General features: G+C 41.0%; 1 long non-coding RNA gene across 1 annotated transcript in view; it reads left to right on the top strand.

Annotated features, from left to right (window-relative positions):
• The first annotated feature begins 690 nt into the window (after positions 1-690).
• LOC145716504 (uncharacterized) overlaps positions 691-19,302 on the top strand; it is a 38,847-nt gene continuing 20,235 nt past the window's right edge. The window contains exons 1-3 of the long non-coding RNA XR_014139186.1: positions 691-1,464; positions 4,501-4,700; positions 18,391-18,495. This is a non-coding gene — a long non-coding RNA (uncharacterized LOC145716504). The remainder of the gene's footprint in view (positions 1,465-4,500; positions 4,701-18,390; positions 18,496-19,302) is intronic.

Below are 19,302 nucleotides of genomic sequence, written 5' to 3'. Positions count from 1 at the left end.
CAGCATTCTAACTGCTAGAATAGAAAAATACAGAAATTTATAGGGTCACAGAAGAAAGGCTGGAGAGTATTTCCTGGAGTTATGATGTAGACAGGGAAACTCAGTGAAGAAAGGGGGAAGAGCATATGCAAAGAGCTCAAGAGAGCACGGTATTTTAGATAAGTGAAAACAGTTATCCTGCACCACAGGATATGTGTGGGATGTGGGAGAAAATAAAGCTGGAGACGTAGACAGATGCCAGACTATCTAGAGTCATAGTTACAACGCTAAGGAGATTGAAAACTGTGGGGAGTCCTCAATTTAGTCCCTTTCCCAATATCATGATAAGGTGAGACATGTTTATGTGTTTATCACACTGTTTCATTTTCCTCCTGTGTACACAGGAAACTACATTTCCCAGCTCTCCCCTTTCAAAATAGATGTTGACTATCTGACTGGGTTCAGGCCAGTAGAATATAGGCAGAAGTGGTATACACTACAGGTGACTCTTGAAGAGCCATGGGTTTGAAATCTGGGTTCTACTTATACATGGATTTTTTTCAATAAGTATATGTACAGTACTGTAAATGTATTTTCTCTTCCTTGTGATTTTTTAAATAACATTTTCTTTTTTCTAGCTTACTTTATTGTAAGAATATAATAAATAATATATATAATATACAAAATATGTGTTAATTGTTTATATAATTGATAAGGATTCTGGTCAACAATAGGCTATTAGTAGTTAAGTTTTGGGGGAATCAAAAGTTATATGCGGATTTTGGGCTGCATAGGAATCAGTGCTCCTAACCCCTACATTGTTCAAAAGTTAATTGTTCTTAGGGGCGCCTGGATGGCTCAGTCGTTAAGCATCAGGGTCCTGGGATTGAGCCCCGCATTGGGCTCCCTGCTCAGCAGGAAGCCTGCTTCTCCTGATAAGGAAAATCTGTGTCCTAAGATGGCCGACTGAGCCAGCAAGAGAGTCCCAGTCCTTGCCCTGGGGCTCTTCCAGGTTCTTCTCCCTGCTCTGCTTCCCATGCACACCAATCCAGATTCTTCTCCCTGCCCCGCTTCGCACCAAAAGTGCCAAGTATGCAGAAGTAGCAGTATATAAATTGCCCCCTTTGTGCTCGAGGCTCAGACCTTTGGAGACCACTCTCCTCTGAGCTAGCCAGCGTTAAATAAACCTTCTGTCCTCCAAGATCTCCGAGTGCCGCTTGGTTCTTCCGTCAGGAGATCCAGTCCAGGTTCCGTAACATTTGGTTCCCTGACCAGGAAACCCAACCGCGCTGGCCCATTGTTGCCACCGGTTTGGGGGCAACAGTGGGGCAGTGACAGAAGGAGGGATCATAACGGAGAAGGCATGCCCTGCCTAATTTTCGGCAGTCTCCTGCCCAGGTTGCCTCAGGCCAGCGCCGCTCCACTGTTCCCGCCGGACTTGAGGAGACTTGGCAGGTGAGGACCTGGTCCTGATGTCAGACTCCGGTAAGACCTGGGGCCCCAGGACCCAGACAGGCCCACCCCCACTGGGGTGTAAGGGGAGACTGATCACCTCCCAGAGACCTCTTAGAGGTCTCACAGGTAGGGATTCCCAGGGAGGGACTGTAATAACTTCTGGAGTGTGAATGTGTGAGTGAATGTGCAGTCCAACCTGGCTTGCTCAAGCGGGCTAATTCTGTGGCTCCATGGGTGGGCACCCTTAAGGTCCCCAGAAGCCTACGGAGTCTGAGTGGGCCTGTCTGCCATTCCGTGGTGAACGGCATATGGTCTATGGCGGCATTGGAATAGTTTCCGATCCTAAGTCACAACGCTGAGACAGCTACGGCTAAGCCTCACCTAAGCTCCTTCAGGACATGGCCAGGCAGGCATCTGATTGGTCTCCTCATCTCAGAAGGTACCCCCCCTTGTCTGTCTCTGCACCACTGCACACGGGGACATCACCATGGGGTCAGGGCAGAGTAAACCTATGGTTCTAGAAACCATGATCAAAAATTTCAAGAAGGTCTGGACAAATTGCCTAAGCCCAGTCGTGTGTGAAATGCTTCAGAACACTTGGAGACAAAGCGGAGCAACCAAAATTGAGATCATGAGACAGTTCTGGGGGTCTGGAATTTGCGGAGGTCAGAGGACCTGGGAGTCAAGTCGCTCTTCTCTAACAAGGCAAGATCTCCAGCTGTTTAGGTTCTTTAGCTTCACAGAGCACCTTTCCCTGTCGTCTCTGGGTGGTGGGAGGTTGGAGCAAGGACCCCCAGGGATGGGACAGGTCTCAGGTAGGGATAGGCAGGGGACACGGGCTCTTCTGGAGAGGACTGGGGCAAGGAAGTCGGGGGAGGAACCCTACTAAAATGAAAACAGAGAAGAGGTCAGATCAAAAGCCTAGCTACTACACTGTTCAAAGGCAGATTCCAGTTGTCTGTCTGGGGTAGGGCTGACATTGGCGATTTAAACAAGATACCTCAGGCGATACAGATCCTGCTGGTCCCCTGGCCACCCTCTGAACAGCAAGGCTTCGACATTGTTTCCAAACCTCCTTTATAAGAGTCACCTGGAAGGACCTTGTTAAAAAGGCAACTATTTGGGGGATGGGGTAGCCAGGTGATGGGTATTACAGAGTGTGATGAGCACTGGGTGTAATACTATCTGGCCTATGCAAACCCACTGAATCATAATGGATGGGATGGGGGGAATATCCTAGAAGCTGTGTGTTTAAAAAGCAACCCCTGGGGTCACCTAAGTGGCTCAGAAAAAAACTGTCATACTCGGGACACTGAACCTCATGGAAGAAGGCACAAATCTGCCAACAACAGGTCCGATACCTTGGTTTTCTCCTCACCCAAGGGAAAAGAGAACTAGGGCCAGGGAGGAAAGGGATCATTATCTCCCTGCCACAGCCCCAGACAAAAAGGGGCCTATGAGAATTCCTGGGGGCTGCAGGATTCTGCCACATCTGGATCCCTGGGTTCTCGGCAATAGCAAGACCCCTTTCTGATCTTTTAGGGGGACCAGATCGAGAACCCCCTGCCTGGACTCAAAAGGAAAAAATAGCCCTTGGGGTACTCAGCCAGACTGTTGGACCCTGGCAACGGCCAGATGCTTACCTGTCAAAGAAGCTGGACCCCGTGGCAGCGGGATGGCCACCATGCCTCAGGGCGCTGGCAGCCACAGTCCTAATCATCAAGAAGGCGGACAAACTTACCCTGGGGCAAGAACTTAACGTCAAGGTGTCTCATGCAGTTGTGTCCCTCATGAACGCACAGGGACACTGCTTCCTTTCCAACTTTCAGTTAGCACAATACCAAGGGCTCCTCTGCGAAAACCCGTGGGTCACCCTCGAAACAGTCAGGACATTAAATCCAGCAAACTTTCTCCCCATGGAAGAGGGGGAACCAGACCATGACTGCTCCGAGGTGACTGATGAAGTCTATGCGAGCTGTCCAGATCTGCGGGATCAAGCTGTAAAGAATCCAGAGCTCACTCTGTTCAGCGATGGCAGCAGTTACCTACAAGAGGGTGCCCGGAAAGTGGGTTATGCAGTAATCACAACCACTGAAGTCCTAGAAACAAAGGCATTACCAGCTGGATGGTCAGCTCAATGGGCTGACGAGGAGAAGATACTGAGACTCCTTGAAGCCATCTGGCTTCCAAAGGAAGTAGCAATCCTGCACTCTAAGGGACATCAGAAAGCAGACGACCCCATAGCATGGGGAAATCATCTGGCAGATAAGGCAGCCAAGACAGAGCCCCTTCCCTCACCATGGCCCTAACACCCCCGGAAGAAGTCCCTCTGCCCAATTACACTAAAAAGGAATGGGCCATGGCTGAGGGGGCCACCCTGACTGAAAAGGGTTGGTGGATGATGCCAGACGGGCACATCTTTGTTCCAACAGCAACTGGAGGGCATCTAGTCAAGGAACACCACTGACTCACTCATCTGGGAAAAACTGCATTAGAGGCCCTTCTCAAGAAGCACTACTACATCAGTGCATAACATGTGCTAAAAATAATGCTCGGTCTGCACCATGGTCCCTGCCAGGTGTCCAGAGGATGGGAGCAACCCCCTTCGAAGATCTAGGGGTAGATGTCACAGATGTGCAGCCAAGCAGGGAGTTCAAATATCTCCTAGTAATAGTATGCACATACTCTGGGTGGGTCCAAGCCTTCCCGACCAGGACGGAGCAAAGCCAGGAAGTAGCTAAAGTCCTCTTGCTGGAGATCGTGCCCCGGTTTGTCCTGCCATTAACAATCCATAGTGACAATGGACCCGCATTTGTGGTAGACATTGTACAGGTCTTGACCAAATCTCTCAACATCACCTGGAGACTCCACACTGCTGACTGGCCCCAAAGTTCAGGGAAAGGGGTTTTTGGGAGACTATGGAGTCAGGATGAACCCAGGCAAGTTAAGAACCCCAACCACCAAAAGTGGGGAAGCCCAGAACCCCCTTGGCAAGGGATCAATGTTATAACCAGTATTTATTTATTTGTCTGTTTTTTACAATGTAATTTTCTCTGCTGTTTTCAGCTTAAGGTGTTTCTGGAAATTGGGAGACACTTCCCATGAAGTCAGAAAGTTATCCCAGCATCATCAAATGGGAAAATATGGATGGAGCATATAGAAGATGATATACCATATCGTTGCAGTATTTTAAAGCAAGTGAAATATGGATAAAATGAACACCAAGAACAGCAATGAATGGAGAATGAGTTCATGACATGTAACAGGTAAGCAGAAAATGTGTTGTAAAGTGGAAAGGAAAAGTCCTGTTTTGGTAAAAGATTAAGGTTCATAAAAGCAAGCATTATCGCCCCTTAAAGCAAACAAACAAAAAGAAAAGAATCAATAGAAATTTTTAAACGGTTTCTTATACTGCTTCTTTCTTCCTGATTCATGTGCCAGTCACAGGCATATAGTAAAAAAGAAAAAAAACTTTATTTTCCTCCCACTGCCCATTCAGACCCACTCTTTAGGGTTATTTGCTCTGCTACTCAGATGAAATTGAGAGGAAATCCTGTGACTTTTTGGTCACTCTTAGGTAATAAAAAGTCCTCTGATCACCTCTCATCACAAAAGGAAAGTCTCATTTCAGCAATTAAAATGTCTAGTCCGTGTAAGATCAAACTTCATCTAAGTCAGAGCTTCTCCTCAGCCCCAGCTGGCCTGCTCTAGGTTGTTACCTGAAGGGGGAAAAGGGCCTTGTGTGTTCCTTCTCTATTTCCTGTATTTCTTTGCAAGTCCTACATAGGTGGTCTAACTTTAGAATGTGGAATAGTTGGCAAATATTGTCTTGGGGCTTTAGCCAAAACAGAGTCAGAAATAGTTCAATTTTAACATCCTGTTGCATATCCTTGGTAGCACAACTAAAACACACAATTTTCATACAGCTTTCAACTCCATATATTGGAAGTTGAGATGGAGAATCCAGGAGCAGGCACTAGAATAATAAAGTAGGCACGTTTATGCGCTTTACAGGAAATACCTAACCACACATGTCACAATCAACTGCAGTGTTTTCTAAACTTTCCCACCAACTTACCCTGAATCACTGAGAAAGAAGACAGACCTCTGTAGGTAATGAGGTCTTAGTCTAAAGAGGCATTTTTATTTATGGTATTTCTTAATAAGTGTGTGTTTTACTAATTAAAGCACACAGACTTTGTATTCTATACCATAATATCTCTGCTTATTTTAGCATAAAAATTACTAGTTTCTTCTAAAATTTTCTTAAAATTGATTCACTAGGGATATATACCACATTTAACTGTTAATTCCAGTTAAATTCTAGCAAAATGTCATATTCCCCAGTTTGAAAATCATGAAACCTATAGAAATAATGGTATTCATGTAATTTAAAGGATGCTTTTGGACTTAGGTTTTCTTGTGTTCCCCTTATTAATATTAATATTAATGACCATTCAAGCTGTTTTTAGCAGAGGACTTTACATTCCAAATCAGAGGTGAGCAAATATTTGTTGGCAGTAAACATATTACCCAAATAAATCCCTGGACACTTTTACAGACATTGGTTTTTCCCTTAAACCTCTCCTCTTAACATATCCCATTACGGTCTCTGATTAGTCTCCAGTTTCCGGAAGCACTCGACTTAAAATAGAAATAAGAATATCCGGGGCGCCTGGGTGGCTCAGTCATTAAGCGTCTGCCTTCGGCTCAGGTCATGATCCCAGGGTCCTGGGATTGAGCCCCACATCTGGCTCCCTGCTTGGCGGGAAGCCTGCTTCTCCCTCTCCCGCTTCCCCTGCTTGTGTTCTCTCTCTCGCTGTGTCTCTCTCTGTCAAATAAATAAATAAAATCTTAAAAAAAAAAAAAAGGAAACAATATCTTTGGAAAGGGAAAGGAACCTTTAGAAATACAACTGCTTTACTAGTTCAGAAGAAAACTGGTCCTGCAAGAGAACCAAGCTAAAAGTAGTACTGAGTTGAGAGTACACTTACAAATATATTTTATGCCACTTGTCCTGCTATTCCTATTGTGGATTCATTTACCCATTAGAGTTATCTATAGTTTTCCATCCTTAAAACTCCAACTATCATGGGAACGGGGGACCCCCTGCATAATTTCATAAGCTCAAAGCTGATACTCTGGTGAGACAGATACTCAAAGATAAGTAGAAACTATTCAGCTCTATTTCAGTTCAAAAAAAACAAAAACAAAAACTAACTCCTGTCATTCCAAGATAAATATCCCTGAAGAGTTATTGGTGAATACCACACTAGGAAGTGAATGGCTGTATGACCTAGCTGCAGAGCTAGAGTCAAAGAGGAAGAATAAGAGAATAAGCTAGTTAGTTCGTTCTATGTTTAAAAAACAATGGGCCTCGAAAATCCATGAGATTAAACCTGGAACTAGTGATATTAGTAGTTTACCATAGTGAAAAGTGAACTCAAAGTCTAGAACAGTATTTTCAAAGTTTGAATCTCAAAACTTTCTGTATCAGGATCGCAGGAGAGGATGGGGTTGACCAGCTTGTTAAAATGCAGATTTCTAGGCCTTACACTAGACCTACTGAATAAAAATTTGAGAGTTGAAAACTACCCCTAGGGGATCCTTATTGATGTTGAAGCTTACGAACCATTGGATTAGGATCTAATAGATGAATAATGTAAAGAGGGGGAAATTATGAATCTGATAGTAAATGAAACTATTAGTAATAGTATAAAAGATAAACAGTGCACATTTCTCAAATCCATAAAGTTCTGAAAACCAAAAAATTTCGCTTTATTTTTTGTTTGTTTTGTAATATATTTAGAGACAATTCCCAGCATGATCTAGACATATTTTTGGCAAAAATTGACCTATATTTATGTGAGATCATGTAGCCTCTATTTATCCTACTTTGTATGCATGTTTGGGTTTTGCTGCATAGTTACTGTGGAGTACCCCAAATGGGGTTTACTATATAATATAAAGTAGATGCACCATATTCCCTCTCTCTCTCTCTTTTTTTTTTTTTTTGAGAGAGAGAGAGAGAACATGTATGCATGTGTGAGCAGGGGAGCTGGGGAGGGACAGAAGGAGAGGGAGAAAGAGAATCTTAAGCAGGCTCCACGCTCAATCTCATGACCCTAATGAGATCAAGACCTGAGCTGAAATCAAGAGTTGGACGCTTAACTGACTAAATCACTCACGTGCTGCAGGATGCACCATGTTCTGAATTCAGAAACACATTTGGCCCAAAGAGTTTCAGAAAAGGGAATGGGTACCTCCGGTTGTTCAAAAACTTTTCAGTTACAAGAAAATAATGCACTCATATGAGCCTGAACCTATAGCAAATATTAAAGAGAACATTTATGAAAGGTAAAGGGGAGAGGGAGAAGGAGACATGGGGAGAGCCTTTGGGCTTCAATGTAGTTCTGATACCTCTGGACGGAGAGCAGGAAGGAAGGAGGAGAGAGTGGGGTATGCTCCAGACTGCAGAGCATCTCTGAGAAGTCTCAGTCAAGGCAATATGGAGTCCTTGAACAAAATTTCCCATTAAGGGAGTCTTGCACTCGACAAAAATGTCCTGGCTCTGGTGCCCCTGTCATGCTTATTCATTGGCTGGGAGTAGCCTGGGCATTAGTGTAACCACAACATGAATGTCTGGGCAGATCTGAAGGTACACCAGCTAGTCTCACAGCAGGTTTTCTTTAAGAAAGTCTGAGTGGTAGACTCAGTGGCCTCCACAATTCCTGACTTACCAGATGGAGCAGAGCAGCCCAGCAGCTGGGAGCTTTACTTAGGATTGGAATATTGCAGCAAAATATACTTCGTTGTTCCGTAAACTTCTGTTTTATTGGGTATTTTTATCGCAGAATCTAACCGTTTTCTAGCCAATTCCATTCACATTTCTAATTGTCTTTCTCCATATATATTTGTCAAACCATTTGTCTTCATTTAGGATTTAGAAAATATGATTGCTATAGGTTAATTTTTTTTTCATTTTTTTGACCTATCCTAGTCATCCTTGAGGGAAAAAAAAGCTATCAAAGGAACTGTTGGGCCCTAGATCATCTGGAGAAACCTTAAAACATTTGGCTCTCTGCTTTAATTCACATTAAAGCAGAGCCTGAGCTGAAAGAACCTACTTGGTTGTTACAAACCAAGATTAGTAAACAAAAGTAGATTTTATAAAGTTTGTTACTAACCCCACCAATCTAGATGTTACGCACATCCTCAGAACACAGCTTGGTCTTTTTCTTTAGAGCCAGATAATGCAGAATTTTCCAGGTAAGTCTTATGAGGTACTGATAAAGGCTATTGCTTGACAAGAATCAAGGGATAAATTGGGACTCTGTGCTGAACTCTTGATAAGATACATAGAAAATCTGATATGTTTTAGTCAGGTCCTTTCATAAAATAAACATTTATAGGGCCAATTTTTTCTTTTCTTTTTTTTTTATAAGCTGTTTGTTAATGAGGTTTACATTCAGCCTATTTTCTTGTTTCTTGGCTGTTTCAAAATAGTGGTCGTCTTGAAAGTCAAATATAAAGAAATTACTTAAGAACTTAAGTGTTCTCATCTTGGTTTTTCATGGGGACTCTGTGGGGTTTAGGTATAAGAAAAGATGGGAAAAAATGTTCACTAGTCGGTGCCCTTGCCTCAGAGTTCAATTCTAGTTGTTCTCAGAGATTTTAGCATCATACTCATTACTTATTTATATCTTCCCTCTTTTTTCCACTTTGCAGATAATTGCTACTTAATTGATACTGCCTCTATGCAAACCTAGTCACAAGACACACTGCTAAATAGAGGCATCATTAATCTGCGCGTACGTTGTAGATTTCCTTTAAAGGTTGGCTGGAATAAGCAAAGTCATTAGCAGTTTATTTGCAACAGTGCACTTATGAAAAGCTCTGTGGAGAACACATCAACAGTCAGTCTGTAACTGAGCAATTAACACAGGACTCCTGTACTTTTACGGTGTTAGCATGGAAGTAAACAGAAGCAGATGTGAAGTGTTTGTACTGTTAGCATGCACGGTCTGTTCTGACATATGCAAATACCACTCATGCTTACAGAACCTGCAACCCCTGTTGTACTGTGACCTTACTGATGAAGCCCTATGACAGAAGTATTTCATTTGCACTGGGTGCTATTAATTATTAACAGGCCAGTACCACCTTTCCTTGTTATTAGAGCTTAGCAGAAAGCCAGGTAATAAAGCATCACAAACAAGTTGGTAACACTCTAGTTCCCAGCTTGCCTTGACTGCTGCTCTCTTGCCAGAAGAGAAAATAAGAACAATTAAGGCCAGAGAGAGCAGAAAGGGTCTCAAAAGACTGACAGATGGGATCACCTGTGCAATCCAGGCATGAGTTTGAATAGTTTTCTCCATGGGACTCAGGTAGACCCTGTGATGATCCAGTGGTTTCTGTATGAAGGCAGGAGAATTCTGGTCTTGGGACAGGTTTGTACATAACTTAATTTACCATTCCTTGACAGGGAGCTGGAAAATTGTTGCTGACTAGAACAATTAAAATTAGAGGGAAATGGCATGATTTTCTGTCCTTGTATCTTTAAAGGACATGTCAGAGGCCTCACCTTTCATGTCACTTGCATTCTAGAAAAGAAAGCAACTTTTATGGTGTAAAATATAATTCCTTCCACCTCACTGTCAGTAAATGCTGAGATTTCTCATCGTTAAAGAAATAGGAAGTATTCCTAAAGTCATATACGCATCTCAGAAATGGTAATACTTCATTACAAAAAAAGAAAAAAAAAACTGCAAAAGGATTATTCTAGAGCTTTGTTATCCTGTAAATGGGCATGCTATTCATGAGTAGTTTGACAAAAGACAAGTGGTTGATATTAACTAATTAGGATTTTTTTTTAATTCTCTAAATTACAATACAATATACTTTTAGAAAAAGAAACAGTACACTCTACTTTAGGATGATGAGGGGAAACTTACCCTCAGTTCATTTTATAAAGAATATTTTTTTGTGATCATACATTGCTCGATATATGTATATACTCCAGACTTCTAATGTTTTCCTATGACTGAGCTAGACATAGTTTAAGTGCATCCCATTGGAATGAATTAATTTGAACCATTAGTGCATTCTGCTATAAATATCCTAATATTTACTCTGATCTTATACCAAAACTCTGGTTTTCCATCATCTTTTTGTGTAAGCATCTTACATAGAACCTGACTAAAGCTGTTAAGGTAAGGGGTTGAAACAACATATCTTAGAGTTATTGAATTGAAATCCTATCTCCTCTATAAAACTTAATCAACTAAATGAAATATGAGGCAGATTGCTCACTCATCAACTTCATATAATGCAATTCTCATATTTGAGGGGAAATCACAAATACTAAATCCTATGCACAGTGTAAATCTTCCTTTCTCGTAACCTTAACAATATTTATTTAATTTGAGTACAGCCTATATTTTTCTAGGTTTTTAAATTGCTGTCCGGAATAAAGCGGATTTTTTTTGCTAGTCGTGTTCTAAACATACTGAGTATAATATTGAATAAAAGAAAATCTTTATTTATTAAAACAGTACTTTAATTTTAGGAATAAATCTATCAAGTAAGAAACCTTTTCCATGAAAGGGTAAGAGGAGGAGTGAAAGGAAGTAGGAAGACTAGAAAAGTGAATAAGGATTTATGTTGTACCACATACTTTGCTTTGAATGCCTTGATTTTTAAACTGGCATATGTCCTAATAGAACAGGAATTCTGAAAGGAGATGTTTATGATCTAGGTGATCTATTAACTATGGTGAGATGAGATAGATGTAAGCATTCAGAGTCCTGGAATTGGGTGCCTGGTTCCTGAGCTGTGGTGGAATGTGTAGAGAGGAAAGAGATGAGAGAAAATCCCCATGGGTCTTTCATGTTTCTTTGTGTCTTGGGAGCAGAGCCTTTTGTTCTAGGCTAAATTTTTAAGGATGTTTGTATGGAAACAGACTTGGAAGATAGAAATGGTATTTCGCTCCAGAGGAAGAGGCAGATTAGCTTGCTGTCTGGTATAATAAAGATAATGTCTCCTTCCAGGGCATATCGGGCATGCTTACTGCCTGGAGCACAACCATTGCATGTGCAGTTATTTTCTAGCCCTCTTTGGTTTGCTCTGTGAGAACTTGGTCTCAGTGCCTCAGTACAATATATGTTGATTTTCATGCTGGTTGCTGTGCTATGAGTAGTTGAGTTCTTTGACTTGGAAAAAGATTTCTGACATCTATGATGAGCACCCCTAAAACTGTGGCAGGCTAACCTGTTAGTTCCCAAGTAGAGTAAAATCTCAGACCCTCCACAGTTCTGTACAGTTTGGTGGTGGGATACTGACAAAGACACACTTTCTGGAAGAGGAAAAGTTAGGGCCTTATGGGGCAATTAATGGTATCTGAGGGAAACCCATAGGAATCAATAGTAAACATAGCAACCAAATTGTATGGCCAGCCTGGCAATAAATGATCCTTTGTTTTATTATCTATTAATGAGGAAGTGTTAGGGAGTTGTTTGTAGGCCAAGTACCAGGAAGTACGCTCATAGACAGATATGCATGAATGGTGGTCTGATTGTTGCTAACTCTTCCTCTATGGTGGAGGGGGAGGATTCCTTGACAATATAGCAGTCAGTCTTAGGTCTGCCCCACTGTAACAGCTAGCAACTAATCCTATGAGTCATCCTGAGTAAATAGAATTTTCCAACCCATTTCAGGTAACTAAAGAATGTACACTACAATGGGCTGAAAGAAGGAAAAACCATGAATAGTATGGGTAGGACCTAGGGAAATTTTAGAACATTATCTGGTTTACTAGAGAGATGAAGGGATGAGAAGCCTGTCATTTACTGCTTGTTAAGAAGAAATGGCAACAACTGAGCAGTTTCGTGACTCAGTCTCTCCATAGTCTAGCATGACTAACTTAGATCCATTCAGAGATGACAGTAAAAGGTCATAAGTTTTTTGTTTTTGTTATTGTTGTTGTTGTTGTAGTTGTTGTGGGTCATGGCTGCCATAAGGGAAATTAGGCCCCCGCAGGGAGATTTCCTAGACAAATAAATTCCGTTGAGAAACCATAGATGAGACATTGACTAAACTTTGGACTCTTACTGCCCTGATTGGGCTAACAATACCAATGGAGTTCACTCACTAGAGAATGAAAAACTGACGCAGAGAATTTTAGGTAAATTATTGCAGTCAGCTCTGACACCATGGGAAACTCCCATAGCCTTTATGTTGAAACTAGGTATGAACCTAAGCTATACTATTTTGGCAATGGGATAGCAAATGTTATAGATTAAGATGGATTCTATTAAAAAAAATGACTACTGGTGCAAGTCAATCCCAAGTGAATCTAAGTGTACAAACCTGACAGCAACAATCTCAAAGCAGTATGTCTATGGCTACTAAATCAGAGGGTCCCCAAAGCTAAAATATTCATGTAAGTGATAATGAACTTGGTTAATAAAAGCCTTTGGTGCACCACTAACTTTGGAATTTTGTTTGGTTGAGCCATGAAGAGCCACCATGTCACTGGAAACCTAAAGTAAATGTGCCTTACTTAATAGCACAACAGTTTTCCACATTTCCTTTCCCTCCTTTCCTCTCTAGCTTGATCTCAGCTGCTTTAAAAGGAAGATAATTAGGGAGAAAAGCTAAAGTTTCCTTGTCCCCACAGGGGAATGAAGTCCATACCTATTCATCCTAGTAACCTGCAAAATTTTGGAGAGGGTAAGCACTCAAATTTTTACAGCTCTGTTTGGTACAGCAGAATTGTATTGTCCTATACAGTCCCATGGTGGGGAAAAGGATGCCCAAATTCAACTAATGGGGTTTGGACAAGGTTTGCAGTGGGGAAAGGAAGTTAAAGTGAACTTGTAGATGGGACCCTCTGGGTTAATTCAATCTACTGTTGTTGTGGCTTCCCTTGCTGAATGTGTAATTGATACTAATTTTCACATGCTTATACTGTGAATGTTCATAAAGTCCTGGGGATTTTTCTGATCAGTAAGAACCACATCTGGAAAAGTGCTAGTGGGACACATAAAATACTTCCTATCATCTCTCTCTGTCATCTCTGCAGCCAAAAATAAAGCTACTGGTTATGTGCCCTGAGTGGTGCCCTGAATTCACAGAGCTTCCCCTAAAATATCTGGGCCTACTTCATTGATGATTCAGATGAGCAGAAACACAGTGGTGTCTACTAAGCAACTCTGGCTACTCAGTCTCAGTGCCAGCCATATAGAACCAAAAAATGACCGTGGTTATTCCTCTCTGTGGGCAGAGCATAAGACAGTTCTCATAGCTCTCGCCATTACTACCCTTGATGAACCTAGTTATAGATTGAATGATTCTTGGACTGTTGCCTAGATGTTTGCTCTGCTACTTAGAAAACTGTAGTCGGGCAGATTGTAAGAATCTTTATGGCAGATTGGCTAAAATTGGCCCTTGACCCCCTCTCAGGGTTACCAATGGTACCTTACCACTATTGACATTTTTCAGATTGTGCTGTTGCCTCTCCAGTCCAATGAGCCAACTCTGGCTACTAATAGGTATCAGGTTTTCAGCTTTCCAGTTCATTTGCAGTTTGACAGCCATGTAACTCTTACCACAGAAGGCAGTGAACAAGGGTTGATAGCAAGGTTTTGATGATCTTCCATGTACTTGACCATTCACAATCATCTGATATTATTGATTTTTAGAATATCCTCATAAAATATTGACTTCAAAAGCTCTCTGACATTAACTCCCTCACCTCATCCTGGTCCACACAGATTAAAAAGACACTTTGGTCACCAAATATGTCTTTCTACATAAGTGGATCATCTTCCCCTGACCACTTCCTGGATAATTGTCATAATGATCAGGACAAAAGGAGACGCTATATAAACCTATTTTGAAAATTCAGATTTCTGAGCTATTCTTAGGCATAATGAATTTTCTTGTCCCTAATAGCAACCTCAGGATGGCCTGGTTGATAACCCTCTTGGTGGCAGCCCAGCCAAAAGGGGACCTAATGAATTCTAACTTAATTTTGGTCAGCTACTTGGCTTATCTTATTGAATTGACATGGTCTTAGAACATAAAGATAATAACTACTTGGTTGAGTACACTGCTTGGAGTGTCCTCCTACAACGGCCAACACATGTCAAAGTGGGAGACATAGGGTTTTGATAAGTTTTATAAAAATGCCCATGTCCTGCTGCTTTCTGTATGAAAGGCCTGGGTACGAGTAGGAGATGATTATAAAAAAAGGGGAGGATATAGCTATGCACAGATTTTGTGGTGGTTGAGGGACAGCAACATCCCTGTTTTCTGGGCAAGGAACACTTCAGACCCCAGAAAGTATGAGCGAGAGTGAGCATTAATGAATTCTGTCTTTTGTAATCACCCCTGCCACTTTATTCATGAAGGAAAATGTCCTGTTGTGGCTCTCCCAAGCTGTTGCAAATACCTTGAATAGAACTGACTACTAGATCTGTCATGTCCTGTCAGATGGGCCTGACCATTATTTGATTACTCTTTCCTAGAACCTAGCTGAAAAATCTATGGGAAAGAGCAGATTATGATCCCAGCTCATCTACCAACCACACAAAACATCTGTGAGCACTTTGGGGATACTTGCCTTTCCCCAGGGCTGTAGCTGCCTGTCATTCCATGGGGCAGCTAAGTGCCATCTGACTGGTGCTGTGGACAAATAAGTTGGGTTGGAAGAACAGCCTGAGAACTAGATTCAAAAATTCAAACAGAACCGGGAATCATAAGGGTTAACAGCCAGTGGAAGGCCATATTTGATTACTGTCAGACTATGCTCCTAATTGATGTAGGTCCTACTGATGGAGATGGACAACTAGAGATAGCATGTTCTTTCTCTAAGCACCACACACATCTCTAGGACTATACTATCTATGTTGAAGTCAGACATTACCTTGCCTCCCTCCCCAAAATTCAGTGACTTGTGCCTGATGGGTGGTCATAAGATGACCTTCCAGTGTTTAAAAAAACTACCAATAGATCATTTTGCCATTAGATGACTGTGAAGATCTCTCCAAAATGAGCCATCCTTGATTACTTGGGGAAGCTTCTGGAGGGACTCCTCCTTCATTATTACATATACCCTGGAGACCTCTATAATAGGGATCATCTAATTAGAAAAAGTGGCATGAAATTTGTCCCTGTCATCAGCTGAAATGATTAATGACACCACTGGTCAGTGTTGTTATAAATGACGGATTTTCCAGATGATCTAGATTTTCTCCATGCAGCCATACCTGGATTAATGCTTCCAATTTGTGGGAAGGTCAAAATAGAGACTTACGGAGAAAGCAACCTGGTTTCCTGAGGGTAGGCCATGATGCTTTTATGGGACTTATTCAGCTGGTTGGGCATGGGATTTGGGGGGGCTTGGTAGATGTCAATCCCACAAGTTAGCCTCGTCCTCCTGCTTGAAGTCTTACTGATATCAACCTTAATTAAATTCTGTATGAGACAAATTGAAAGAATTTTGCCCCAGCCTCTGTTGGTCAGATCATAGTGGCTGATGCAGTCATGTACTCCTGGGAACATTTGCCAGAAGCCAAGATGGTTTAGAAGGAATGAATTGTGGGGAGACCATCCATGGGTCCCTCACATTTCTGTTTGTCTTGAAAAGTGAGTCATTGACTGTCTTTTGCTCCAAACTATCCTTTCAAGAATGTTTGTCTAGTGAACAGCTTGAAAGATAGAGATAATGTCTCTATCTGGAGCAAAGAGCGAGCTTGCTTAGTCTTGGAAGTTAGTGTCTTTCTCCAGAACAAAGGACAAGCATCCTTGCTCCCCATAATGTCTCTCTTCAGGGCAAAAAGCAGGCATCCATTTTAAAAGATCCAGATTCAAGAATCTCAGGGTTTCTTTCCTCCCATGCAACACTCTACATGTTCAGGTGTCATCTGCTCCTTGTTGCAGTTACCCTGTGGACTTGGGGCTCAGAATTTATCTTATGGAGATAATCATGTAGTGTAAAAATATGAAGAACTATATGCACAAGGATAGTCTTTGCACCATTGTTTATAATAGTAAAGATTATGAATCTTATCAATAGAGAACTACTAAAATATGTTGTGGTTTGTATATACAATGCAAATTTGGTAGCTATTAATATGGGCTGCTAAAATATGTAGGTATTTTATTTGATATGGAACTATGCCCAAAATAGTTAAGTGATACCATAATTGGTAAGAGATGAGGATGAACAGGTAGGCAGAGGCCAGATTTAGAAGGAATTTTAAAAGTATGTATCAGGAGACTTAATTGAAGGGACTTAGAGGATCATATTTTCATAAAAATATGAAAGTATATACAGATTACATTGGAATCACAAATCATGTAGGACATTCTTACAATAATTTAGGCAAGAGATGGCAAGACATTGTAATAGCACTACCAGTGAAAATAGCAATGATGGGATGACTCCAAAAATCCTATCAGAGGGAAAATTCACAGGATTTGAAGAATCGCTGGATGCCACTATGTGAGGCAGGGATGAAAGGAAACTGTGAAAGAATGGAAGGTGTTAAAAGTGAAACCCAGGTCAACTGTGATATCTTGAGAGATGGAATCTGGGAGAATGAGCTGGTCTAGATTTGGTTACCAGAGAATAATAGCCTTCTTTAGGAATATGTTAAATAAACAGATGGATATGACCTCTAGTATGAAAGCTGAAGAGTGAGTTCTGGGCTGGAGGTGTACATTTGGGAGCTATTGATACAAAGAAAGTATTTTATTTTATTTTTTAAAGATTTATTCATTTATTTTAGAGAGAGAGTGTGGGGTCAGGGCCGGCGGGGAGAGGCAGAGGGAGAGAGAGAGAAAGTCTTAAGCAGATGCCACACTGAGCGTGGAGCATGACACAGGGCTCCATCTCATGACCCTGACATCATGACCCTGACATCATGACCCTGACATCACGCCCTGAGCCAAAACCAAGAGCTGGACACTTAACAGACTGTGTCACCCAGGCACCCCACAAAGAAAGTATTTTAAATTATGGTACAGATGAGATTCCCCAGACAGAGCATTTGAAATAAGACAAAAATGCCAAAGATGGAAAGGTAAAAAACAACATTTTTTGTGGTCAATAAGAGAAATTTAGACAATGTAGGCAGGAGTATTGAATCTAGAAAGTGACTCTTAGAATGAATATATTTTAATCTGAAGAACAGGGAAGAGATTCCTTAGAGAAATGCAGCCTCTCTTATTGGCACTCATTACTTTGTAATATTAAATCATTGTTTCCATGGACATTTTGAAAAGCTCAATGAAAGTACAAAGAGATTTATGGTGAAAAATTGTCAGTGGGAAGTATAAATTATATATATTTTTAATTCTCAAAATACAACACATTTCTTTTGTAATAAAAATGCCAAAACAAAACTCTATATAATCTTTTTGGCTAGAAGAAATGTGTAGGAGAGAGTAATATTCAAAATAAGTGACTGAAGGAAGATGTGATATATTTAACTTCCTAAAAAATGATGGCATTGATTTTTAAATGTCTTGAAACTTGTCTAACAGGAAGGGAGATCCACTGACTGTGCCCATCAAACCACAGATGAATGCTTTTTCCTCAGTCACTCTGGTTTTCCCAGCCAGGTGGGAAGAGAAGGCTGAGAATGTCTAGGGGTGGGAGTGGGGTCTCAAGGCCTATTTTATTTCCTCTTTAAAAATAAGGTTTTTTTCCTTAAAAATAATAATGGCCAGCAATAAAGAATATTCTAGAGAAGTGGCAACTATCATGCGGTTTACCTTTGCCCATTCCTTGTCCCACTAAAAAACTGGAAGAGAGTATTAAATTTGGTGTAAGATTACAAAGACTGTTTGGAAACACTATGGAAAGTAGTCCTTGAAAATACAACAAAACATCAAAGAATTAATTACAAAATATCTGCCCTCTCATGCTCTCTGCTTTTCCATCCTCAGCACCCTTCCACCACCACTAGCATCTCATAGAATTGAAAATCAGAACAAAGGGATGAGAAGAGACCAACAGAACGCAGGACCTGACCTGTTTGTGAAGAATGACAGGTAAAGGGGTTGCCTGTGTTATTTGGAGGAAGGTTCATTATAGGATGGTAATTAAAATTATCTCTCACACCGGTAAGTTAGAAGAAGCGGGGCATACTATTTCTCTGAATTATTTCATAGTCTACTAAGACTCGATCCCTCCTGTGCCCTCCTGACAATTTGTGCAATGTTCCCAGATTCTCTCCTCATCAATTTTCTTCTTGGTTTTTGAAAGAGAGAAGCCCAAGTCATTTTCCAGAGCTAGTTCTTTGTGCTTACTATTGCAGATTGCCTTAAAAGGTATGTGCCGGGAGACTGTACCTATTAAGGACAAGGGAGGCTCACTGTATAATCTATGCATCACATGAAGGATTTATAAAATAAAAGCTATTTATAGATTATGATCTAAACTTTCATCATGTTCTTTTCCCTCCCAGAGAATCCCACTTGGATTTCTCTCCTGTCTCCTTCCTTGCTAATTGAATCTTCTTTTTTTAATGTTTCTTTCCATTGTCTTTTCCTTGCTTCCTTTGAAGAGAAAGTTAGGTTTTTATTCTCATTTTATCCCTTTTCATCTTATTTTCTATTGAATAGATGGTCTGTTGTTTTGTATCTCACCGCTAAGTTGGAAAATTCTCCACATCATTTATTTAATGAACTAATTACAATTCTTCTGACTTTAATTTGGTCAATTACAATTTATGTTTGGTTACCTCGAGTTCCTAGACTGACACAAATTGTGTCACTTCTAGCAGCTACAAATGCCATTGAAAATAAAAATTTGGTGTCTTTCCAATCAGTCAGCTTTCCCTTCTCCTTTTTAATTAT

The sequence above is a fragment of the Leptonychotes weddellii genome, chromosome 12 (genome assembly GCF_054177405.1).
Source record: "Leptonychotes weddellii isolate Sample4059 chromosome 12, ASM5417740v2, whole genome shotgun sequence".
In the NCBI taxonomy this organism is placed as follows: domain Eukaryota; kingdom Metazoa; phylum Chordata; class Mammalia; order Carnivora; family Phocidae; genus Leptonychotes; species Leptonychotes weddellii.
The sequence above is the reverse complement of the archived record's forward strand: the minus strand, read 5'-3'. Positions and strand labels throughout refer to the sequence as shown.